Source organism: Vulpes lagopus, chromosome 7 (genome assembly GCF_018345385.1).
Source record: "Vulpes lagopus strain Blue_001 chromosome 7, ASM1834538v1, whole genome shotgun sequence".
In the NCBI taxonomy this organism is placed as follows: Eukaryota; Metazoa; Chordata; class Mammalia; order Carnivora; family Canidae; genus Vulpes; species Vulpes lagopus.
In genome coordinates, this window is record NC_054830.1 from 129,332,566 (window position 1) to 129,359,997 (window position 27,432).

Here is a 27,432-nt window from a genome sequence, read left to right on the forward strand (position 1 = left end):
CAAACCCTGAGACAGCCTCACCCCTTGTTAAAATTAAAGCAACATTGACGTTTCATTTCACACCCACTGAGTTAGCAAAGGGAAGGAAAGTTACATGATGGTCCCAGATTCCAGTAAGAGTGCAGGAGCCAGACCCATCCCCACACACAGGCCTACTGAGCTTGACCATCCCCAGGGCCAGATCAGGACCCAGTATGCTCCCCATTCCCTCAGCTACTCACTCAGGTCATCTCTGTGCTTGCAACCAGAGTCCTGACTGCAACAGGAATCCAACACAGAGATGTTTAGCACATCCTTGCAATATTAGAGATGGCCTCAGCTTATCACACAAGTTTACTAAAAATACTGATGATGATAATACTAATAATGACATATCAGCACAACAGAACTGGATGGGGCCTTAAAATGATAGAAAGACTAGGAGTGCCTGGGTGGCTCAGTGGGTTAAGCATCTGCCTTTGGCTCAGGTCATGATCTCAGGGTCCTGGAATCAAGCCTGGCATCGGGCTCCCTGTAGTGGGGAGTCTGCTTCTCCCTCACCCTCTGCTCCTCTCCCTGCTTATGCTTGCGCTCTCTCCCTCTCTCAAATAAAATAAAATAAAAATCTTTTTTTAAAAAAGAAGAGATATAACTGAAACAGGAACTCATAGAGATAGAATCATACAAGGATGAACAACTTCTATCCAAGAAACACAGCCAAAAAATACAGAGACGGTTATATTCAGGATAAATAGCATTAAATAATCCAACGAATGGCTCTTTGTTATGGTAAAGGGTACAGTTCCCAACCTGAATACTGATGCCCACATAACAAATGGCATAGCACCAATGTTCATCAGGCAAAACTCACAGGAAGTACAAAGAATAGCAGACACTTCCACAGTAAAAGCCTGAAGGGCCCTCTTTTTTCCAATGATAGCACAAGGAGACAAAAATAAGGATTAATTAATTAATTAAAATAAATATATAGAAGCTTCAGCAAATAATCTCTTTTGTGCATCTTCACTTTAAAAAAGCCTCCTCAAGATATTCTCTCTCTCACACAGACACATACACACACACACACACACGTACGCACAGTAGCAATAGGATAAAACTCTCATGACCCCCAGCTAAGGGAAGAAAGAACCCAGGATGAGACCCACTTCATTCTTCCAAATGTATAAGCAGTAACAGCCTATGCTAGGGCAAGAGTGGGACCTCGGGCTGGCCTTCGTTCAACCCCCGTTCTGCACCCCAACCCCACTTCCAAGTGACCTACATACATGGTCACACTTCGTGTTCACGGCCCTTCTGAGGCAGATTCATTTTACAGATGAAGACACCAAGCTGCCAAGAAGTTGAGTAGTCTGACACGACCTCCGAACCTCAGATCTCAAAGGAAAAGCAGCTCCTGAAGGTAGGGGGGACAGTTCAAGGGGCTTTTCTTTTTTTCTTTTTTTTTCTTTTTTTTTTTATTTATGATAGTCACAGAGAGAGAGAGAGAGAAAGAGAGGCAGAGACACAGGCAGAGGGAGAAGCAGGCTCCATGCACCGGGAGCCCAACGTGGGATTCGATCCCAGGTCTCCAGGATTGCGCCCTGGGCCAAAGGCAGGCGCCAAACCGCTGCGCCACCCAGGGATCCTGGGCTTTTCATTTATTGGCTTGTTTTCAGATTCTATTTTGGGTTTTCCACCATCTTTTCCATTGAAAATAAAATCAATAAGAAAAATCTGTGAAAGGATTAGCACCAGCCTTCCTGTCTAGGAAATCTACCTGGATCCCTCCCGCCACCTCTGGGCTCACCACTCTGACCCCTGTCCTCTTCGGGACACAGCTATGGCTGGACATCCATCCTTATCTGCGCATGAGGCCGATTCATGGTGGACACTCAGGCCATCCAGGTTGGATGCATTGATGAGGTCACCAGAAATGGTAGGAGCAAGAGGCACAGAGGCCATTCTCACTATAGGATCCCCTCTGTCCCCAGGGCCCCCCAGGGGTCTGTTCTTGGCCCTCCCCTATCCCACTGTGATTAAGCATTCTCCCTGGATCTCAAATCTACGTCCTCTTCCCCATACCTGGTTTGCACCTGCCTAGGGTTCAGCCCTGGCCTCAGTTGCCTGCTCTCCATTCTGGAGTACTCTTTCTTCTGCTTGCCCACTCCCCTATTCCTGTTTCTCCCTGGCCCACTGTGGCCTTCAGAGGAAATCTAGGCCTCACAGCCTGTGTGCTCCCCTGCCCACCCCTGCCCCTTCATACATCACACCAAAAATTCCACATTCCTAAAGACACCCTGCATGCCCTTCCCACTGGCTAGGGAATTCTGTATATGTGGGGTTTTTTAAGATTTTATTTATTTATTCATGAGAGACACACACAGAGAGAGAGGGAGAGAGAGAGGCAGAGATACAGGCATAGAGAGAGAAGCAGGCTCCATGCAGGGAGCCGGATGTGGGACTTGATCCCGGGACTCCGGGATCATGCCCTGGGCCGAAGGCAGGCGCTCAACCACTGAGCCACCCAGGTGTCCTGGGAATTCTGTTTGGTTTTTTGTTTGTTTGTTTGTTTGTTTGTTTTTAATTTTATTTTATTTATTTATTCATGAGAGAGACAGAGAGAGAGACAGAGAGAGAGAGAGAGGCAGAGGGAGAACCAGGTTCCATGCAGGGTGCCCGACATGGGACTCAATCCCAGGTCTCCAGGATCACGCCATGGGCTGAAGTCTGCATTAAACCACTGAGCCACCCAGGCTGCCCATGGAATTCTGTTTTTTAAATAACAGCTTGAGGGCACCTGGGCGGCTCAGTCAGTTAAGCATTCGATTCTTGATTTCAGCTCAGGTTGTGATCTCAGGGCTTACATGCTGGGCATGGAGCCTGTTTGAGATTCTCTGTCTCCATCTCCCTCTGCTCCTCCCTAGCTCTCTCTGTCTTAAAAAAAAAAAAAATCTGTTATTACGACATAATTCAGATACCATAAAATTCAATATACAGGGACACCTGGGTGGCTCAGTGGTTAAGCGTCTGCCTTTGGCTCAGGGCGTGATCCCAGGGTCCTGGGATTGAGTCTCACATCAGGCTCCCCAGAGGGAGCCTGCTTCTCCCTCTGCTTGTGTCTCTGCCCTCTCTGTGTGTCTCTCATGAATCAATAAATAAAAAATCTTTTTTAAAAATTCAGTATACAGTTCAATCGTTTTTAGTATATTCACAGAGCTATGCAACGACCATCACAATCAATATTATTTTTTTAAGATTTTATTTATTTATTCATAAGAGATACAGACAGAGAGAGAGAGGCAGAGACACAGGCAGAGGGAGAAGCAGGCTCCATGCAGGGAGCCCGACATGGGACTCGATCCCGGGTCTCCAGGATCACACCCTGGGCTAAAGGCGGCGCTAAACCGCTGAGCCACTCAGGCTGCCCCACAATCAATTTAGAACATTTTCATTACCCTCCCCCCTCCAAAAAAAAACCCATACCCATTAGCCTCCCCTCCCTTTCCTCTCCCAATTCAAGGCAATCACTAATCTACTTTCCGTGTCTGCAGATTTGCCTCTTCCAGACATTTCACGTACATGGAATCACATAGCTGGTCATTTATCACCGACTTCTCCCATGGATCATGTTTTTGAGGCTTATCCACACTGTCCCATGTACCAGGACTTTATTCCTTTATCTTGCCAAGTGATATTCCACTGTATGAACATGCCACATTCTGTTCTATGGATCAGTAGAAGGATTTTTCGCTTTGTTTCCACTTTGGGGCTATTGTGAATAATGCTCCTATGAATATTCATGTACTAGTTTTCACGTGAACATGTTTTTATTTTTGTCAGGTACATACCCAGGAGTGGAACTGCCGGGTCCTATGGTAGTTCCATATTTGACCGTGAGAGGAATAGCCCCCTCCCTGTCTTCCCAGCTGGCTGCGCTGTCTCATGGTCCCACCCACAGTGTGTAAGGCTCCCCCAATGCCTCCATCCTTTCACCAACACTTGTTATCTGACTTTTTTATCCTCACCATGCTACTGAGTGTAAAGTGGTTCTTACTGTGGCTTTAATTTACATTCCCATGAGAGCTAATGATGTTGGGGGTCTTTTTATGAGTTCATTAGCCACTTGTCTTTTTATTTAAAAAACAAAATAGATATTCCTGGGTACCCAAGTGGCTCAGTCAGTTAAGCTTCTGCCTTTGGCCCAGGTCATGATCCCAGGGTCCTGAGATTGAGCCAAGTCAGGCTCCCTGCTCAGTGGGGAGCCTGTTTCTCCCTCTCCCTCTGACTGCCACTCCCCCTGCTTGCACTCTCTCTCTCTCCCTCTCTGTCAAATAAATAAAATCTTTTTTAAAAATTAGTAAGTATTCCTTCACAATCTCTTTAATTTCTGCAATGTCAATGGTACACCCCCTCTTTTGCCTAGCAAAATTGCATTTCTCTCCTCAAATCCAGATTTTACTTAACCAGCTCATCACCTTCCCATCACACACACACACACACACACGCACGCACACACGCACACTTTCCTCACCACATTCTTCCATGTTCACGCCTGCCTCAATTACACCGTCACTGGGGCACTTTGTCATCACCCCGTGTCACAGCCTGTGTGCTTACACCTCAGGCTATGAGCTTTCCAGAGGTCAAGATGTCACCACTTCTGTCTTAGTGCCTGGCCCAGGGTGGGGCTGGCTGGACAGTCACTGAACTGGATGGGTCTGTGTTGATATCAAAGAAGAACATCGCTGCTTTCTTTGGCATTGCCTGGAAGGCAGGGAGTGAGGGTGGAGAAAGCAGATGTGAAGGTAAGAGCCGGTAAAGAGACACCCTTCCACAGGTTAGTGACACCCCTAAGGGTCACAAATTCTAAGGGTCCTGCAGCATAACAGAGTCTCCCTACACCATATAAATCAGCTGCAAAGGAAGCACAGTGTGTGGATGGCTCTGGAGGCAACACTACACTATTAGCTATTCATAAAGTGCCTCTATGTAGCCCTTTTGCTTTCTCCAGAGGTATTTGGCATGAGGGACTTGACAGATAAGTTTGAAAGTTAAAACCAGTTCCCACTAATGCTTTCCGGAGGTCCTTTGGACGCTATCGCCGGCCATCTGAGTCTGTAATAAACACCCAGGGCTGAACAAAGCCTGGCAGGGCTGCTTCATCAGGGCTCAGGAGGTTTTATGGGATCCCTTTGCTAATTAAAATTCACTCTTCCAGACAGCTGTGATCTTTGGTGTCTTATGTACCTGAAAAATATATCTTGACATTTAAGCCATACTCGCCGGGATGGTGCTAGTAGCAATAATAAGCCACAAATTCCAATCAGAATGAAAATGCTAAATTCTGTGTTGAGGCTTGCTTTGAAGGGCAAGGACACCCAAACTCCTAAGGTTTGTCATGAATCCATCAACATCCAGAGGACCAATCCCTCTCCCTGTCCTTGGAATACAAGGCCATCACAACCCAAGGCCTGCTGCCCACTCCTGAAATCTGAGGCCATGACAACAATGAACCACCTTTTTGCTCTGGACAATTTGGGATGCTGTTATGGGCCAGCTGGCATCTGCACAGCATACAGTTCAGAAGTGCTCTGGGGCCACACAAGGTCAGGAAGCTGGGTGAGCAGAGTCTCCACCCCCACATCAGCCTCAGCCCCATGCCCACGATGGCATCCAGCCACCACCTCTGAGGGTCCTTGAACAGTGGAGAGGCACCTGAGTTGCTGCTGGGTCTCTGCTCCCAGGCATCCTTATCCTGGGACCCCTGGCTTTCAGCCACCCACATAAAAGAAAGCTCCCAAGGCCTCCACCACATTCCCTCCCAGGCCCCTAGGAGAGAGAACCCACATAGCTGGGTGGGAATGCTCTGTAAGAGCAGCAGGGCTTTTCTGTCTTTGGAGGTTCAGGCCATTCACCCTGACCAGGGTGGCTCTATCATGTGAGCCCCAAACATACTTCCCCACCATGCATTTGCAGATACCACTGTTCAACCAGAATGCCCCTCTCCATCTTCCCCCAGGCCAGGACCACCCTCCTCATGGTGTCTCCCTTCACCTGTACCCCACCAACCAAGGAAGTTCAACCACCTTCTTTCTGGGATCCCCTCATGCCTCTGGTGCAGACAGCCCTGAGGGGTCTGTCATTGCCTGTCCCCATATGCAGGGAACACAATGTCGACTCAGGGGTGCGGCCATGGCGGAGAGCACAGGGGAGCTCTTCCCCGGCGTTTAGGAAGACCCACCATGGGCCTCATGGTTGTATCAGGCTCAGGGAAGAGGGAGACCCTGGGGTCTTCCCTAGTGGGAAGACCATTCAAGGAAACATTATCTTTGTTTCTTCTGCTTCCTCTAGGGGATGGCCAGAGAGCACAGCTTTTTCAGGGGACAGAGTCAAAAGACAAAGGCACAGTAGGACAGGCCCAGAAATGGAGCAGGAGCGGGAGGGATACGGAACAGGTGCCCTGAGACCCCTTGATGATACTCCATGCAACCAAGCTGCTTCCTATTCTTTGCTCTGGGTCCCATCTGTCACCTGGCCACAAAAGGATTGTGTTGACAATACAAATGTATTACCTATTCACAAAATAAAATCTGTCTTTAAAATATGTACAAACGTGTGAGGTAGGTGCCAAGCGAGAAGCTGGCTACCAACACCCCTATTGCTCTGGGACCCCACAGGCATGTCTGTGGGGGTGTCTGGGTAGGAGTGGTCGGAGGCACCCTGGGTGGGTCAACGCACCTGCTGTACCTCGGGGATGGCAAGAGGAAGTGGCTCAGCTTTTACGGTGCTCACTGCTAGGGATCTTCCTGAGCTCTCCACTTAATATTCTCTTCAGTTCACGACCTTCTGACTGTGCCCTGGCTATTTGACCACTATTTGGTCTCCTTTTTTCTAACTCTTTTTTTTTTTCCTTTTTCTAACTCTTATAGGTAGAATTTCTTTCTCTTTGTCTCTCTCTTTCTCTTCTCTCTCCCACTGTCTGGGACAATACTGAATGAAACAGTGCCCTGGGTATCAGCCTTATTCCTGATCAGCTAAGGATTATCTCTAGCCTGTCACCTCTAAGTGTAATTCTTGCTGTAGCTCCTTAGTAGATACCCTCTCCTAGTCCAAATCTACTAAGAGTTTGGGTGCTTTTTTGTTTTGTTTTGTTTTGTTTTGTTTTGTTTTAAATCATGAATGACTTTCAAATTTTATCAAATTATTTTTCTGCATCTATTGAGAAGGTCATCCGCACTTTTATTCCTCTGCCCATTAAAGTGTTGGATTCACTAGTAAACTTTCCAATGTTAAATAAACATTGAGTTTCTGTCACAACCCTGACATGAATTGTTGGTATATTTACCAACATATTGCTTGGATTCAATGTGCTAATATTTTACTTAAAAGGCTTTTTCATCCATGTTCAAAAGTGGATTGGCCCATAACTGACTTTTCTCCTAATTTTCTTGTCTAGTTTTAGTATTTCAGGTTTTAAGTATTATGAGATGGGCTGAAGAGTATTTCCTCTTTTATGACCCCAACAGTTTAAGACCAAGATGATCTAGGAGCATTGACGCTCAGTCTGCGGAGCATGTGACTCTTAATCTCAGAGTCATGAGTTCAAGCCCCACACGAGGCATAGAGATTACTGAAAAAAAGAAAAAGAAAAAGAAAAAGAAAAGAAAAAAAGGCCAAGATGATCTTCTCTTTTAATATTTTTTTAAAACTCACCTCAGTCTATTGTTTCCTGTATGAAAGATTATTTGCTAATAATTTAGTTCCTTTAAATGTTACTGGACTATTCATTCAGGTTGTCTATTTCTTCTTGAAGCAATCTCTTAATTGCATTTTCCAGATGTTTTTAGAACGTTTTGGATATAAGGGCATGGAGTCATTCATATTTTTTCCTGCTATCATTTTAATCTTTGCTGTATCTTGTGTATATCTTCTTTTCATCCCTGAACTATTGTGGGCACCTTCCATTTCTCCAGCTTTATTGAGATATACTTCACATTGCATAAAATTCCCCATTTACCATGTACAAGTCAGTGGTCTTCAGCATATTCACACCATCATGCAACTATCACCACCATCCAATTTTAGAACAAGTTCAAAATCCTCAAAAGAAACCCCATCCTCCCCCACCAGTAAAAGAAACTATATACCCATCAACCATCATTCCCCATTCCCACGGCCCTGAATTGTGTATGTGTATGGCCTGAATTGTGTATGTCGGATGTTTGTTTCACAAGTCAAAACAACAGGGTCCCTGGGTGGCTTAGTCAGTTAAGTATTTGACTCTTGATCTCAGCTCAGGTCTTGATCTCTGGGTTGGGCTCCATTTTGGGTGTGGAGCCTACTTTATTTTTTTTAATATTTTTATTTATTTATTCATGAGAGACAGAGAGAGAGAGAGAGAGAGAGAGAGAGAGAGAGAGGCAGAGACATAGGCAGAGGGAGAAGCAGGCTCCACGCAGGGAGCCCAATGTGGGATTCGACCCCAGGACTCCAGGATCACGCCCTGGACCGAAGACAGGTGCTAAACCACTGAGCCACCCAGGCATCCCAGCCTACTTCTAAAAAAAAAAAAAAAGAGTCACAATAACATTAACAGGTATAAAATAGGTATCAAAATATACACAGAAAAATATATATATATATACACAGAAAATTCTAACTCCTATGTTCACAATCCATAATCATTTTGGGCATTTTTTTTCTGTATTTCTTTCTGCAAATATCAGGAAATGCAAATATATTTATTCCTGTTTTTCACCCTTTCCTAAAGGGAAGATAATATAATTTGCACACTATTCTGTACCTTCCTTTCCACTTGTTATATCCTACAGCACATTGTCCTTCCGTTTTACAGTGGTGATGTTTATTTAAGCAGTTCCCTGTTGACAGGCCCTTGGATGCTTTCCAGTCCTTCTGCCATTACAGATGACGCCATGGTGTATGACCTCATTCACAAGCCATGTCATACCTGTGCATATCTATCTATACAACCGAGCCCCAGAGGCGGGACAGCTAGGTCAGAAGATAAATGCATTTGAATTTTTTATAGGCGATGCCACACCGTTCTCTGTAAGGGCTGTACAATTCTGCGTCTTCACCACCCGAGCTAATTCCTTACAGCCACACCACGTCCTTTCAAATGTTAAGTTTTTTTTCCAACTGGCTTGTGAGAAATGGTGTCTAGGTAGTTTAACGTGGATCTCTCTTTTTTTATATAAGATTTTATTTATTTATTCATGAGAGACACACAGAGAGAGAAGCAGAGACACAAGCAAAGGGAGAAGCAGAGGGAGAAGCAGGCTCCCTGCTAGGAGCTGGATGCGGGACTCGATCCCAGACCCCAGGATCACGCCTTGAGCCAAAGCAGATGCTCAACTGCTGAGCCACCCAGGCATCCCTAACATGGATCCCTCTTAAGAGTGAGATGGAGCATCTCTTGATGTTTAAGGACCATTTGCATTACTTTTTCTATGAACTATTTCCTCTGCCCATTTTTCTATTGGGTTCTGGGTCTTTTTCATACAAAAGAAAAAGGTCTGCTTAAATTGTCTATTGCTATGTATGATGTTGTGATTTATAAAAAGAAATGTGTTTGATCTTTGTCCTATTCCCTCTTCCCTCCTCCCCCAGGGAGCTCCCCAAATCCTCAGAATTTATGAGACTAGTGAGCATAACAAAGGTGACTTTTGACCCCCACCCAAGGATGGGAGCTGGCTGTAGAGAGAACCAGCCAGCGTAGAATATTGGACCTTTCAGTCCCAGCCCCCTGATCTCCTGGAAGGGAGAGGGGCTGGAGATTGAATCAATCTTACCATTGGCCAATGATTTCATCACTCATGCCTATGTAATGAAGCCTCCATTAAAAAAGGACAGGGTTCTGGGAACTTCCAGGTTGGTGATGACATGGAGATGTGGGGAGAGTGGCTCCCCTAGAGAGGGCATGAAAGCTCCGTGGCCCTTCCCCATACCTTGCCCGATGCATCTCTTCCATCTGGCTGTTCCTAAGTTCTATTCTTTTTTTTTAATTTTTTAATTTATTTATGATAGTCACACACAGAGAGAGAGATAGGCAGAGACACAGGCAGAGGGAGAAGCAGGCTCCATGCACCCCGAGCCCGACATGGGATTCGATCCCGGGTCTCCAGGATCGCGCCCTGGGCCAAAGGCAGGCGCCAAACCCTGCGCCACCCAGGGATCCCCCCTAAGTTCTATTCATGAGATGAATAAGTTCTATTCTTTCATAACAAGCCAGTGTTCTAGTAAGTAAAGGGTTTCCCTGGATTTTGTGAGCCACTTTAGCAAATTAAAGAAACCCAAGGAAGGGATAGTTGGAACCTCCAATCAGAAGCACAGGTGATGGGACACCGGGTGACTCAGCAGTTGAGTGTCTGCCTTTGGCAGAGGGCATGATCCCCAGAGTCCTGGGATCCAGTCCCACATCGGGCTCCCTGCCTCTCCCTCTGCCTATGTCTGCCTCTCTCTGTGTGTCTCTCATGAATAAACAAATAAAATCTTAAAAAAATAAAAGAAAAGAAGAAGCACAGGTGATAACTTGGATTTGTCACTGGCACATGATGGAGAGAGCAATCTTGCAGGACTAGGACCTTAACCTGTGGGATCTGACTCTCTCTCCAGGGAAACAGTGTCACAGTTGAGTTGAACTACAGAACACCTAGAGGGTGTCAGAGAATTGTTTGTTTGATGGTGCCGGGAAATCCCTCATGTTAGAATTAATGATCACAACCTTTATTATGTAACAATCCATTCCAAACCATAGTGGCTTAAAAAAACAATGATTTATTGTTCCTCAGGATTCTAGGGTCAAAAGGGCTTAGCTGGTTCTTAGTGGTTCTTCCCAGATTGCACCCAGCTGGGCTTACTCACCTGGGTGCGTTCAGCTGGCAGCTGGGCTGAGCTGGACAGTCCAAGAAGACTTTACTTACTTGTCAGATGTCTTCATGCTTCCTGTGTAGGCCCTTCAAGTGGCTGGCTTGGGCTTCTTCACAGTATGGTGGCCCCAAAGTAGTCAGCTTTCTTGCATGGTGGCCGCCTGTCAAGAAGGAGGACACAAGAAGCTGCCTATCCTCTAAAAGCCTAGATTGAGAAGTCAGAGAACAACATTTCTGCGTTCTACCAGTCATAGAGAATCACAGGGAGCCCAGACCCAATGGATGGGAAATTAACTCTACCTCTGGAAAGGAGAAGTGATGTGGGGTACAAGGAAGGAAAAAATTAGTGGCAGCCATCTCTCAAGACCATCTGCCAGCTACATCTATATTAGGCAATTTATCCCTCCATGTAATTAGTTAGAAATATTTTTGCCAGGGTATATGGTCTACTTTGGTGTATGATCTGCTGATGCTTGAGAAGAATATGTACTCTGCTGTGTTGGGTAGAATGTTGTGTAAATGTCAATTAGATCTTGGTACTGATGATTTTTTTTAATGTTGGTATTAATGATTTTCTGTCTAATTTGTCTTTTTAATTTATGTGTTGAAGTCTCCAACTAGAGTTGTGGAGTTGCATATCTTTTCTTTCAGTTTTTTTTTTTTTCAGTTTTTACTATGCGTATTTTATGGTTCTGTCATTTTTGATGTATACTTAATATGTCTTCCTGGTGGGGCAGGGGCTCCTTGATAGTGCTGGGCAGGGTTTATGAGTTCAGCTCCTAACTAAGTTTCTATGGATACCACCCAGCCTGGTCAAGGAGGGGTACCTTAAGTAGTGTTCCCCACAGCCCCCCACTGACACATTGAGGGGATGGTCTCATTACTGCTGAGCAGTGGTTAAATTCCTGACTCTCCCCTAGGTCTCTTCCAACAACACCCCAATAAGGAGGCAATGGGGTACTCTATTATTGCTGAGAGAAAGTGGAGGTCCAGGCTCCCCACATAGTCTCCACTGACACAGCAGGGTGCTAGGGTGCCATTGCTATAAATTCTAGGTCCTGGGATCCCTGGGTGGCGCAGCGGTTTGGCGCCTGCCTTTGGCCCAGGGCTCGATCCTGGAGTCCCAGGATCGAATCCCACATCAGGCTCCCGGTGCATGGAGCCTGCTTCTCCCTCTGCCTGTGTCTCTGCCTTTCTCTCTCTCTCTCTCTCTGTGACTATCATAAATAATAAATAAATAAATGAAAAATTAAAAAAAATAAATAAATTCTAGGTCCTCATTTGGCCTTCTCTGACACCACCCAGTGATGAAGACATAGATTGGGGTACCTCATTAGAGCTCAGCAAGTATGGAAGTCTAGGCTCTTCACACAGGTTTTGGTTTTTTTTGTTTTTTTTTTTTAAAGATCATTGTATGTTTTTTTTTAATTTTTATTTATTTATGATAGTCACAGAGAGAGAGAGAGGCAGAGACATAGGCAGAGGGAGAGAAGCAGGCTCCATGCGCCGGGAGCCCGACGTGGGATTCGATCCCGGGTCTCCAGGATCGCGCCCTGGGCCAAAGGCAGGCGCCAAACTGCTGCGCCACCCAGGGATCCCTTCACACAGGTTTTGATGATGGTGAGGGGCGGGGAGTCATTTTTCCTGTGGAGTCTGGCTGACATAGAGTGGTTACTGTCTAAAAATTTTCTGTCTTGGTAAGCTGTCTCTCTCCCAGTCCTTTGAACACAGACAGCTGGCTTTATTGAGGTCTTATGTCACTCTGCCTGTTTCTCTCCACCTTATATTTGGGTTGCTTTTTTTTTTTTTTTTGTAGATTTTATTTATTCACGAGAGACACAGAGAGAGAGAGAGAGAGAGAGGCAGAGACACAGGCAGAGGGAGAAGCAGGCTCCATGCAGGAAGCCCAATGTGGGACTTGATCCCGGTACTCTGAGATCACGCCCTGAACCAAAGGTAGACACTCAACCGATGAGCCACCCAGGTGTCCCTCTCCACCTTATATTTGTATTTCAGGAGGTTTAGGTATACTTAGGAGGAATAGGGAAAAGTGTATCTACTCCAATTTCCAGAAGCAGAATGGAAGTTTCTTCTTAATACAATGAAATTTATCAGACCTATTTTATGGCTTTTAACTTTGAGTGATAGGAAAGATGTCCCCATTCCAAGGTCATAAAGAAATTTGTCATGTGATCTTCTAGTAGTTTTATGATCTCATTTTTTTAATCAAACAAAATCAAACAAAATTTTATCCATTTGATACTCGTCATCATGAGCATTGTGAGGTATGAACCCAACTTTATATTTTTCAAAATGGCTAACCAGTTTTTCCAACAGTTGCTGCTATTTAATGTATAGATATGTCTATCTTTACTATATTAGGAGTACACCTCTAGAAGCATCTGGGTGACTCAGTCAGTTAAGTGTTTGCCTTTCGCTCAGGTTATGATCCTGGGATCCTAGGATCGAGCTCCACATCAGATTCTCTGCTCAGCTAGGAGTTTGCTTCTCCTTCTTCATCTGCCTTTCCTCTCCCCTGGTTGCACAATTCCTCTCTCTCTTTCAAATAAATAAAATATTTTAATTAAAAAAAAATAGTACACCTCTAATTTTTTTGGCATTTAGCTATTATGCCTTGCCTATTCTTTTATTTTTAACTTTTCTTAATCTTTGTTTTAGACTTGTCTGTAGTGTGCAACACACAGGTTTTATTTTGTGATCTAATCTGAAAATCTCTTAAAAGATGAGTTTAGTGCAATTATAATTAATAATACAAAATATGTTTCTTCTTGATTCTGTTATATAATGTACTTGCCTACTACATATACATTAAATTATTTTATTATTGTTCTAATTTTGGCAAGGTTTGTATTTTTATTTTGCTAATTACTAAAATTATGCATAAAGGATGGCTCAGTTGGAAGAGCATGAGATTCTTGATTCTTTTTGGGTGTCGAGATTACTTAAATATTTAAAAATAATTTTAAAAAACTAAAATTATGCAATAATTATATGTTAAATCTTTTTCTCCCAGGCTCTGTGTCTCCAGGACCTGAAACTGAGAGCCATGAGTCAGTCTGCCACAGTGTTGCTGGAGCTGCTGGAGCACTGGAATGGAGCCCGTTAGCCACCACCAGATTAACAGGCCATGAACAGTGCCCATACGTTAAATCTTTATATAACAACTCTTGCCTCCTTCTTTTTCAGATATTCTTTATCTCCCCACTATGAATGGAGTGGGGGAAAGGGTGATTCTAGCCCTCTCTTTCCCATTCTCTCCCTGTCCTCTACATCCCAATTTAAGACATTCATTTTCTTTTTCTTTACTTTGCTTGCCTAACGGTTTCTTCATCTTTGTTTACCTTTGACTTAAGTGTGCTTAAAATCCTGATTTGCTAGTTTTAAAAATACCTTTAACTCTTAACTATAGAGAACACACTGATAGTCACCAGAGGGGAGGTAGGTGGGGGATGGGGTAAACAGGTAATGGGGATGAAGGAGGGCACTTATCACCATGAGCACCGAGTGATGTAGGGAAGTGTTGAATCACTATATTGCACACCTAAAACTAATAGTACACTGTATGTTAACTAAACTAGAATCAAAATTTAAAACTTGATTAAAAAGTAAATAATAGGGGCACCCAGGTGGCTCAGGAGGTTAACCGGCTGCCTTTGGCTCAGGGCATGATCCCAGGATCCTGGGATGGAGCCCCATGGGCTCTCTGCTCAGCAGGGAGCCTCCTTCTCCCTCTTCTTCTGCCCCTCCCCCTGCTTGTGCTCTCTCGCTCTGTCAAATAAATAAAATCTTTATTTCTTTTTTTAATTTATTTGGTTTCTTAGACAAGTGCTCAAGGGAACCCTGTGGTTGGTTATTGAATGTTTAACACTTGTCTCTAGCCCTCATACAGTTTAACTTGACTAATAACCCTTGGCTCACATTTTCTCTTATTGGCAATCTTGTGGCTGTTACCCTGCTGTCTTCTGACTCTGTGTTGACTTTAAGCAATGGAGAAGTGTGATGCCAGCTGATTTTCTTTCCCTCAAGTAACAGTTTTGCCTGACTGTGCAAAAGTCTTTATCTTTAAAGTCCAATCATTTTCTAAGATAGGTATTAACATTGACATTCTGTGTCAATTTTCTCTGGAATACATTGTGCTTTCTCAATGTATAGATTAAAATCTTTGTTTCGGGAAGCTTTCTTAAACACTTTTTTAAATGTTGGTTTTGATTCACTCTTTTGGTTTCTTCCTCATAAATTCCAATAATGCATCTATTAAGTCTCCCTTATCTGTTTTCTCTACCTATCACTTGCTATTTAAAGATAATTTTTAATTGATTTATGTTATTGTGTTAAAATTTATATAAAATAATATTTACAATTGTACCCATTTTTAAATTTTTTAAGATTTTATTGTAGAGAGAATGAGAGAGAGCATGAGAGAGTAAGAGAACCTCAAGGAGACTCTCCACTGAGCACAGAGCCCAACATGGGGCTTGATCTCAGGACCCTGAGATCATGACCTGAGTGAAATCAAGAATCAGATGCTTAGGGGATCCCTGGGTGGCTCAGCAGTTTAGTGCCTGCTTTTGGCCCAGGGCGTGATCCTGGAGTCCCGGGATCGAGTCCCACATCGGGCTCCTTGCATGGAGCCTGCTTCTCCTTCCACCTGTGTCTCTGCCTCTCTCTCTCTCTCTCTCTCTCTGTCTCTCTCATGAATGAATAAATAAAATATGTTAAAAAAAAATCAGATGCTTAGGGACAACTGGGTGGTTCAGCGGTTGAGTGTCTACCTTTGGCTCAGGGTGTGATTCGGGGATCTGGGATTGAGTCCCACATCGGGCTCCTTGCAGGAAGTCTGCTTCTCCCTCTGCCTGTGTCTCTGCCTTCTCTCTCTCTGTGTCTCCCATGGATAGATAAATCCCCCCCAGAAAAAGAATAAGATGCTTAACTGACTGGACCACTCAGGTGCCCCTGTTCATTTCTGAAATTGTTTTGGTTTTTCTTCTATTTCCTAACTTCTACTAGTCCCTAATATCCACCCACTGTCCACCCATCTCTTTCTCTCTGGCTATTTCTATCCCAATGTCCTAAATTTCTGCTTTGTAATCTTCATCATGGCTTCAACTACTTAACTAAGGTATTTAGTAGTAGTAGTAATAGTAGTAGTAGTAGTAGTAGTAGTAGTAGTAGTAGTAGTATGTGTTGGAAGGTTAGGGTACAATTTCCCCCACTTTTGAAAACATTTTTTTTTAAGATTTTACTTAATTTGACAGAGAGAGAGAGAGAGAGAGCACAAGCAGAGACATAGGCAGAAGAAGAAGCAGGCTCCCTCCTGGAAGCCTGATGCAGAACTCAATCCCAGGACCCCAGGATCACGCCCTGAGCTGAAGGCAGACACTCAGCCACTGAGCCAGCCAGGTGCTCCTAAATAAATAAAATCTTTAAAAAAAAAAAAAAAAAGACCCTGGGAAAAAATAGCAAAGTAAAACTAAAAGAGGATTCATTCCCAAGCTCTGAGACCCTTCAACAGCCCCTCCAGCAGCTGGGTGCCCCCAGGGGATCTTGGGCCTGCCTTCCAGGGATGCATCCTCTTCCCAAAGGTGTTCTTTCTGGGTTGGCCACTTCTGAGTGCCCTCCTAGCCCACCCACTCCTTCTCACCTCTTCCCTTTGATTTTCAATCCTATTCACAGCAGTGCCTCCTTAGGGAAGAGTCGTCACCTTCCAGGATCTGCCCCCTCAGATTCCTCCTCATCCCCCCTTCCTGTCCTGCTGCCCCACTGTGACAGCTTTGGGCTACAGTTAAATGTCATTTGAGTCTTGGAGCTTTCTTCTGTCTCCTAGATTCATTAATGGTGCAGTTTTGTGTTGTCATGGGTGGGGGAGGCAGGTGTCAGACAGAAATGAAGAGATCTAGAACTCAGCTCCTGCCTGAACCCCTCCAGGTGGTCCAAGGAGCTTCATCACCAAGTAACTCGATCTTGCCCACAGCTCACTTGGGAAGGCACAGGGAGCCATACCAGCCCATGGTACTGGGGGGCCCTAGGCTGCCCTAATGTGGCTTTCTCACCAAGGAGTTAAGGATACTGCCCTCTTGCATGCTTAGCACCACATTTTTCTTGGATTTTTTTTAAGATTTTATTTATTTATTTGAGAGAGAGAGAAAGAGTGTGTGTGTGTGTGTGTGCGCGCACACACACAGCAAGGAGGAGGGGCAGAGGAAGATGGAGAAGCAGGCTCTCTGCTGAGAGGGGAGCCCAACATAGGACTCAATCTCAGGACCTTAGGATCATGACCTGACCTGAAGGCAGTCGCTTCACTGACTGAGCCACCCAGGCACTCCTTTTTCTGGGATTATTGAACCAGGATGCAATACTGCAGTTCAGTTCTGATGCTAACCATCAAGAACTAGCATCAGACTCTGCAAGTTAAAGCACAGACCCCAACAAGATTTCTCTGACTTCAGATGCAAGCTGCAAGTTCAGGGGTTCCCAGGCCACCTGCATTTCTGACCAGCTGGTTACAAATTTAGGAGTTCTCATGATCCCCTCGGTTTCACTAATTCACTCAAGTGGTTCACAGAACTTAGGAAAGTACTAGGCTTATAGTTTTATTATAAAGGATATAAATCAGAAGAACCAGCCAAATGAAGAGACACATTAAGGCAAGGTCTCAGAAAGACCCAAACACTGGGCTTCCATGTCTTCTCTCCCGGCATCAGGATACAACACCCTCCCTGCACTTAGAGGCATTCACCAACCAAGAAGCTTACCTGAGGGATCCCTGGGTGGCGCAGCGGTTTGGCGCCTGCCTTTGGCCCGGGGCACGATCCTGGAGACCCGGGATTGAGTCCCACGTCGGGCTCCCAGTGCATGGAGCCTGTTTCTCCCTCTGCCTGTGTCTCTGCCTCTCTCTCTCTCTCTCTCTCTCTCTCTCTCTCTCTGTGACTATCATAACTAAATAAATTAATTAAATTTTAAAAAAAGAAGCTTACCCGAACCTCAATGTCTAGAGTATTTTTGTTTTTGTTTTTATTTTTATTTATTTATTTGAGAGAAACAGAGAGAGAGCAGGAGTAAGGGTAGGAATATGGGGAGAGGGAGAAGTGACTCCCCACTGAGCAGGAGCCTGATGCTGGACTCAATCCCAGGACCCTGAGATCATGACCTGAGCTGAAAGCAGATACTTAACCAATTGAGCCACCCAGGGCCCCCTCAATATCTAGAGTTTTCATTAGGGTTTCATTACGTGGATATGGTTGATTGGATCATTATCCATGTGATTAAATGTAACCTCCAGCCCCTCTTCTATCCCCTAGCTCAAAGCCCTAAGCCTCTAATCACAAGGCTGGTCTTCCCGAGGTCATTGCCTTAGCATAAACTCAGGTGTGATCCAAGGGCCACCATGAATAACAAAAACTCTCCCATCACTCAGAAATTCCCAGCCCTCAGAAGCTTCATCCCAGCAACCCAAGACAAAAAGCAGATGAATTCTTTATTACAGCACATAAGGACTTTCGGGTGACTGTGCCCAGAACAGTGGGAGGCTAAAACCTGTCATCAGAGCAGCCAAAGAGACCAAGAAAAAGGCCCCAGAAAGAGAGGATGGCAGACAGGAGAGCTGTTTCCATAAAGAGCTACATAAAGAGCTCTCTTGAGACTTGTTCCTCTGGCCTCAGAAGGCAAACCAGAAACGAGCAATTCTAGGTCCGGGAGACAAGTCGCTCATTAGGGAAAATGTTCTTCCCGTTTGAAGTGATTTCAGAGAGTGCCTGCCATCCCTGCAAGTGTCCTGGGGCTCCCATGTGTTAAGAAGAAAGATTCTTTCTGAAAGAAAGACCCTGCTCTGGGGGAAGGGACCAGGTGACTTCCAACATTTCCTGCAAATCACAAGAGCCTAGCGCCGTGCCCAGATACTCCACACACACCCAGTTAACAGTCAATCTGTGTCACTGCCCTCCAGGTCTTGGCATATTATGGGGTGGGGGAGATAGAGGAGTACCCAGGAGCCCACCCTCATATACAACAGGTTGCAGCATGAGATTGAGTCATAGACAAAGTCTGCAAAAGGCCCTCTCGGAAGGACTCACTGGTCCCCTTTCATCCTCACGTTTCTCCTTGCCATGGACTGTCTACTCGGCTCTTTCCCCATAGCACTCTTATCCTCAAATGCCTATTCACAAGCCCCAAATGAGGCTCCAGGACAACCCTGCTCAGCCAGAAACTCATAAAGGTGAATGTTGAGAAAAGTGCCAAAGAGCTGTGGCCTCTGTTCTCCGTGGCCAGAGCAGAAGCTTTGACCTCTCCTTCCTCAACATCCCCAGAGTCTGCTGTTAGCAGAGCCCTTCCCTGAAGGTGGGCTGGGGTGAGGTGATTCCTCCCTGTCCAAGCACACCTTGTGTCCCTCTCCTGCTCACCCAGTCTGTCTTCCTGGGCACTTTCTCTAGACTCGCCCTGCACAAGCTCACAGGATTCTGCTGGGATTCTGCAGAGCAAGGTTCCAGCATATCCTCTCTCCTCATCCCCTGCCTGTCCTGTCCCCTCTGCATGGTGTTCCCAGAGGCTACCCTTCTCTTGCTGTGTCCATGACTTTCACACTCTCCTTAGGTACTCCTAAGACCCATGGCTTCCTGTCCTCCCCAAATGCTAGAGACCCCCAGTGCCTATTTCCCGGCCAAGTCCTCCTCCCATCTGTGATGGAGACACTCAACCATGGTTGAGTTTGGGATGGGAGGAACACATTCGTCACTTTGTTCATCTCCAACTACTTCAATATTTCACAATTTGGTGGCTGGCCAACTATGAGTTTAGTGTTTTGTTTGTTTGTTTTAAGATTGTATTTATTTTTTTGAGAGAGAGAGAGAGAGACCACCATCAGGGGGAGCAGCAGAGGGAGAGGGAGAAACAGACTCCCCTCTAAAGCAGAGAGCCCTATACAGGACTCGATCAAACGACCCTGGGAACATGGCCTGAGCCGAAGGCAAACATCCAACCCACTGAGCCCCCAGGAACCCCTATGATGGTTAGTTTTATGTGTCAACTTGGCTAAGCTTATTTAACTGTCCTGCTGCCCCGTTTATTCAACTCTCCACTAGTCTAGATGTTGCTGTGAGGGTATTTTGCAGACATGATTCATCCCTACAAGCAGTTAACTTTAGGTAAGGGAGATGATCCTCGATAATCTGGACGTGCCTTCAGCAAAGCACAACTTTTCCTGAGTAAGAAGAAATCCAGCCTGTGGACCACAGTGTCAGCTCCTCCCTGATGGTTTCAGTCTGCCCTTCCTCACTGCTTCCCCTGCAGATTTCAGACCGGTCTCGGCAGTCTACAGCCATGTAAGCCTTGCAATGAATAAATCAATGTCCTCTCTGTCTGTCTCTTTCATGTACAGGCTGATTCTGTATAGGCCCCAACTGATACACTCCCTGACAGCGTTGATTAACCTCAAATTCATCATTCTCCTTCCCTCGGCCCCCACCATTATGCCCACAAAGATGCCCTCCCACTGGGTCCTCATCCTGGTGAATGGCATGGACTGCCTTGTACCTGTCCACACCAGAAACCCAGGGGTGTCCTCCCTCACACTCCCAGTCAGCTGGCCCATCCCATCTCGAATCTGCACCCAGCCTTCCGTCCTCTCTGCCTCTACCTCTTTCCTTCTGGCTTCAGCACAACCATGTCACTGGGCTCTCTGTCCCCATGATACATTCGTCCTCCTCATCCCATCCACCAGCTGCATGGTCTCTGAGAAGTCTCCTTCCCCTATTTATCTTTTTTTAAGGTTTTATTTATTTGTTGGACACAGAGAGGGAAAGAGAGAAGCACAAGAAGGGGGAGCAGCAGCCAGAAGGAGAGGGAGAAGCGGACTCTCCTCTGAGCAGGGATCCCGGTGTGGGACTCGATCCCAGGACCCTGGATCATGGCCCAAGCCGAAGGCAGAGATGTTGAACCATCTGAGCCACCCAGGCCCCCCCGTTCCTCTGTTTAAAGGCCTCTCCTGTGTGTAGCATGAAGTCCACTCCCCATGCCAGCAAGCTCTTCCCGTCTCTCCCCATACCTCTTACTCCAACAGATAAGCCCCCAGTTCTGTGCCTGGAATGAGCTTCCTTCTCTCACCTCTGCACCTCTGCTTCAACTTTCCCTCCTCCTCAGCCACCTCACCTGAACAAGGCCAGATCCTCAGGCCTCCAGCTAGCACCTGGTTGGCTGCTTGCTTCCCCAAAACCCCAGCAAACTCAGCTTCCCTGGGAGCCTACTTCCAGGCCGAAAAATGCAATAAGCATTCAAGAATACTTGCCCAAAGAATACGAGGACAGGCCAATTTACCCGCTCTTTCCTTTCTCCCTTTTCCTTTTCCTAGTCAGAATGCAAACCAGAGAAATGCATTTAATTAGTTTGGGGGTTTACTAAAGGGAATTTCCTGGTCTCTGTTCATGACTTAACTGCAGATGATTAGGACAAAGAAGATTTCGCCCCTCAAGAACAAAATAAAACTGCTTTGACTCATAGGCAGGCTTAAATGGAGTTTTTTTCTAAATAAGTTCCCCTCTGTTTGGTGATTCTTCAATATGTCCCAGAAGAACAGGTGGCTTCAGGTCACTTCTTTGGGGTCTGCAGCAGGTGAGAGGAGCTTTGCTCTGCTCCATGTTCTAGCTACTCCTGCCACTGGTGCCTTCATGACAGTATCAGCTGGAACTCGCCCAGAGCATCTTCAATTCTCAAAACAGAGTCCTTGCCCTTGACTTTGGACCTTTGTCTCCAACCCTGTCGTGGAATTCTTCTACGCATTAACTCCTTAGATAAAGCTCCAGTCCAACACAATTATCTAGACAGCAGATCCCAGAGTCTGGTCCTGCCTGCTGGGCAGGGCCACCGGGGTCCCAGGCCTGTGGAGCTGGCCGGTCCCAACACCACAGGACAGCACACACAGCACACACAGCCTGCTGAAACGAGTAGCACTTGGCCGAGAAAGCGCAGATGAACTTGCACCTGACTTTGACTTCCTTCCCACTTGAGATCCTTCCCTTCCCTCCCACGGCTCTCAATTCCTGGAATCCTGTGACAATGGGTCCTCCCTGGAAAACCAGGGACAGTGACGAAACCAGCATTTCTTGACTACAACAAGGCATAATCTCCTGCAGTTAATTAAATGAAGAGATCAGAGGAAACAAAGATGGCAGACCCTGAATCCAAACAGCCTGGTGCCCATCGCATTGGTGAGGACGATCCCTGGGTCCCTTGGGGAGCGAGCCTCTCTTCTCACCACCAGGGGCTCCTCCTGCCGCCTTTGGCCCAAAGCTCAGGGCTCAGAGTTGACCTCACCCCCCCACCCTGAGTTCTAGCCTCGCTCCAGAGAGACACGCCATCCCCCAGTAATTTTCCACCCTGGCATTCTGGATTCCTGCTACTCAATCCGCTTGGAGACAAAGTCACACTTTTTATATGCTCAGAACTTTAAAGTCCTCTGATACAGAGATCAAACTCAAAGGGAGGAACAAAAGACATTCTGTAGCTCCAGCAGCTAGAGGAACGAAGGGGGTGGCTGCCAACGGCAAAGCAGGTGAGCCAGCACCGAGCCCAGCAGGCCTGCCACCTGGCCGCCTGTCCCCGCGGCCCACTGCTATGGAAACCGCACACAGCATCGCGGCTCCCAGCACTCTCCAGGAGGAAGGGGTTTGCCAAGGCCACTCTGTGGGTAGAGAACAGCCAAGCAAACCTCTGCAGGCTGGCCTTCCTGTCTCGGATCTGACACCTGCTCTTCATGGGCGTCTGGGACCTGGGATCGTCTCTCACCCAAAAGTGGGGAATAATATCACAAGATGAGGGGATAGATAAGAAATGTTGATTCAAAGGCTCTGGCCACTTCGTGAGCTTGAAGTGACTCGATGTTTTGATGACTGTGCATTGAATGGCAATGATGAGGATGGCTCTTGAGAAGCCAAGTGGGAAAGTGACCCTCCACTGCTTCCAGTCAGGACACATAATAGAGAAATTACTCTTCTTGGTTCAGGGATTCTCTCCCAGAACCCTTCCATGCAATGTGCAGACAACTGCCAAACAGCAATATTACACATTTATTACCACACCAAACTACAGCAGGTCTGTGCTAAGAATCAAAAAGTCGTGGGACACCTGAGTGGCTCAGCTGGAAAAACACCTGCTTTCTGCTCAGGTCAGGATCCCAGAGTCCTGGGATCAAGTTCCATGTCTGGCTCCATGCTCGGCGGGGAGTCGGCTTCTTCCTCTGTCTCTCTCCCACTCATGCTCTCTCTCTTAAATAAATAAAATCTTTTAAAAAAAAAAGTATAGTCACTAGTCTCTTCTGCATCCTGCACAGGCCACTGGAATTAAAATCGGCCTGGACATGGCTCTAACCATCTCCTCCCTCCACTAGGAAACCTTCGGCGGCTGCCCATGGCCTGCAGGAAAAATCCAAAGCTCTTGATGTATGGCAGCACAAGTTCTCCACAATCTGTTTCTGATCTTCCCTCCCACAGCTCAGCAGCTTGGACCTGGCCTCCAGCCACCCGGTGCTCCACATCATCCCTTAAACATTCTGGGTTCCCTTCCACGATTCCTCATCTGGTTGCACCTCAAAGCAAATAGAACACACTGTCTACTTCTGAGCAGCTTTACTTGTGCTAATAGAAACCTGGATAATACCTGGCAACTAATACAACACTGTGGAGAGAAGGTGCAAGTGGGATTACTTGGTACCAGAAGACAAGGAAGGATTAGAAATTTTCCCACGGGGGAGAAAGAGATGCTCTCAGACATTGCTGGAAAAGAATAAGATGGTTTAACCCCTGTAAGGGGAGACAGCTGGCAAAACCTGCCAAAATTATAGATGCAAGTACCCTTTGAGGCAGCAGTCTTTCTTCTGGAAATTGATTCTGCAAACACCCCTGCATGCATACAAATGGCAGACGTACCAGATTATTCATTGGCACGTTCGTTGGAATGGCAAAAGATTGGAAACATCCCAAGTGGCCCTCAATAACAGGCTGGTTAATGTGCTATGACATCCACCCAGAGGACTCTAAGGCCCTGGGAGAAGCAACAAGGGAGATCTCTGTGGACCCCTATATAAAGATCTCCAGGCTATATTGGTGCATATAGAGCCTGCCACCCTTTATAGGACAGCAAAATTAAAATACATATTCATATACAATTGCATAAGGAAATATTAGAAGTAGAAACAAGAATCTAATAAAAATGGTTACCCAGAGAAGGTGTGAGCAGAGTTGAAATAGCAGATGACAACAATTTCTCATAGCAGTTGATTTTTGAACCCTGTAATTTATCTCACATTCAAAAATTAAAAATAATTTGGAAAGGATTCTACCTACACAAACATAAAACATTTTTAAGTTCAGTAGCTACAAAGACACAAAGTTGGGGTCCGTTCTGATCCACGGTATCTACGTCTTTTGCCTTTTCTTCCCCATAGAGAGCATTCTAGAGGGAAAGCATTTTGTCCTTTTGATCTTTGTGCCTTGAGGAGCAAGCATATACTAGGCACTCAACAAATATTTATTGACTAGATGGCTGCTGTTTTGTGGAAACTGACAGCCACAGGAAAAATGACAAGGCGCCAGTGCACATGATCGGGACTGTTCACTTTATTTAACGAGAATCACCATAGTGATGAGAGACGAGTGAGAAGAATGGCAATGTGGTTGCTAACAGCAGAAGATCCAGGCCGACGGGCCCTCTGAGGCAAATGCTGGACCATATCCGAACGAGGGGCTCATTGCTGACTGGAACTTCATGCTTTGGGGGGATTTTATTGTAAAGTTTTATCCATTTCAACAGCAAATGCTGAAAATGTTTAAATATGCATTATCCCTTAAAATGAGTAGCTAAAATACAGGAGACTTGGTTTTCTTGCCATTTTTTCTTTGCTGATTGAAAAAAACAGGAAATGAAATCTGGTTTATATATAATTTGTCACACATGTAATATATCCAACTTTGTAAGCACTCCAAGTTTTCATTAACTCTGCTGAAATATATTTACATTAAGAAATCTCTCAGCCCTAATGTCGTTAGTTTCAAACTTCCAAACTTAGTTGTTTTGCTAAAAATGCAGATTAGAGCCAGATGGAGGACTGAGCACCCCCATTTGACCTCCCTCCTAACCAAAATCCCATTAAATAACAGAAAAGTCTTGTTTAATTAGAAAAGGCAAAAGAGAAAGAAAAGGAAAGGAAAAAAATTCATAATGGCATGGGAAGATAAGAAAGATCACGGGATCAAGTCTCACATCGGGCTTCCTGCATGGAGCCTGCTTCTCCCTCTGTCTGTGTCTCTGCCTCTCTGTGTGTGTGTGTCTCTCATGAATAAATAAATAAAATCTTTAAAAAAAAAAAAAAAAGAAAGATCACCATTGTTGGAACATAGCATTTGTCCCCAAGCTAAATCTGAGGGCATGAATACTTAGTTCAGAGAGGCAAGGCAGGGACTACCCCAGTGACTACTGACCCTTCAAGAAGGTCAGGTCACCTCTACACTCTCAGAAGAGTAGAGCCCACCCTGCTCCAATAATCAATAAAAGCAAGTATGATCAATAAAATAAGCAAGCTAGTGGGGATTTTTAGATCTACAGATGGCAGATGGCCAAGAATTGCCAAACATTTGAGAAAACCAACACCATAATAAGGTAACATCGAATGTAACCTAGAAGAATTACAACCAGGGGCACCTGGGTAGCTCAGGGGTTGAGCATCTGTGTTTGGCTCAGGTCATGATCCCAGGGTCCTGGGATCAAGTCCCACATCAGGCTCCCTGCAGGGAGCCTGCTTCTCCCTCTGCCTGTGTCTCTGCCTCTCTCTTTGTGTCTCTCGCAATTAAATAAATAAAATCTTTATTAAAAAAACTGCAACCAAAGGAAATCAATAGAGAAAAACATTCTAATAACTATAATTTCTATCTTCAGAGAGATAATAGAATATATTTCATCCATGAAAAATTAATTTCAATTAAGAAAAAACAAACACTGAATAGGTGAGGTGAATATTAACACCAACACAGGTAAGGGGAAATTAGTAACCAAAGAATGGAAAATCAAACCAAAGAATTCCCTTCAGGCTTAGTGTGAAATGACAAACAAATAGAAAAATGTCAGTTAAAAAGTCATAAGATGTGGAAGGTAGACCAAGAAATTCCAATATCTGTATGACAGAAGTTCCAAAGAGAGAAAACAGATAAAATGAAAGTAAAAAAGTACTCAAAGAAAGAATGGGTTTGTAGGTGGGGATTCAGAGTTGAAGAGAGACACCAGTCTTCATACCAATAGGGTTAACTGGGTACCAAGCAGAGTGAATGAAAAGTGAAAGAGAATTTTCAGAAATCTAGGCATATCATGGTAAGAGACACAGCATGGTAAGAGTTTGGAAAATCAAAGATGAGAGGAAAACCCCACTAGCTTTCCAAGAGAGGAAATAAGCTATCACAATAGAATTAAAATCGGCTTGACATTGGACGTCTTCACCAACAACCCTGAACACCGGAAGATAATGTTCTGAAAAGAAAAAAAGAAAACATTTTTAACCTAGAATCCAATACCCAGATGAACTAGCATTCAAGTGGGGATCAATATAAAGACATTTTTGAGCATGTGTAGGTTCTTGCCACCTGTAAACTGCCCCCCAAGAATCCAAAAAGGGGAAGATACAGGATCCAATAAATAACAGAAGGGAAAACAAAGTAGAAACTTAGAGTTGATGTGTTAGGTTGTTTAAAAAGTTAAATTTCAGTCTGGAATTAAAGTCTTAAATGCGCTCAGTGTGGTAGGGATAATGGGAGCAGCAAGGAGAATAAGAAGCAAAATCACACACAGGTCCTACTGCAAGAACGGATCTTTTTTGCAAGTTACCCCATTAGAACTGCTAGACTTCCAAAATAACCTAATTTGGGATGTTTACTAAACTGTACTGATTCCTTAAATAATTGGACTAGACAACATAGAAAGAGATGGAATACTTCCAAACTCGTTTTATGAGGCCAGCATCACCTTAATTCCAAAACTAGACAAAGACTCCACCAATAAGGAGAATTACAGACCAATATCCCTGATGAACATGGGTGCAAAAATTCTCAACAAGATACTAGCCAACCGGATCCAACAGTACATTAAGACGATTATTCACCATGACCAAGTGGGATTTATCCCCGGGATGCAAGGCTGGTTCAACACTCGTAAAACAATCAATGTGATCAATCATATCAGCAAGAGAAAAAACAAGAACCATATGATCCTCTCAATAGATGCAGAGGAAGCATTTGACAAAATTCAGCATCCATTCCTGATCAAAACTCTTCAGAGTGTAGGGATAGAGGGAACATTCCTCAGCATCTGTAAAGCCATCTATGGAAAGCCCACAGCAAATATCATTCTCAATGGGGAAACACTGGGAGCCTTTCCCCTAAGATCAGGAGCACGACAGGGATGTCCACTCTCACCACTGCTGTTCAACATAGTACTGGAAGTCCTAGCCTCAGCAATCAGGCAACAAAAAGAAATAAAAGGCATTCAAGTTGGCAAAGAAGAAGTCAGATGACAT

At 45.1% G+C, this 27,432-nt stretch overlaps 1 non-coding gene across 1 annotated transcript; it reads right to left on the bottom strand.

Annotated features, from left to right (window-relative positions):
* Window positions 1-13,905: 13,905 nt before the first annotated feature.
* On the bottom strand, window positions 13,906-14,029 carry LOC121496377. The gene has a single exon (XR_005989198.1). It is a non-coding gene; the product is annotated as a small nucleolar RNA SNORA54 (small nucleolar RNA).
* Between the last annotated feature and the right edge of the window lie 13,403 nt (window positions 14,030-27,432).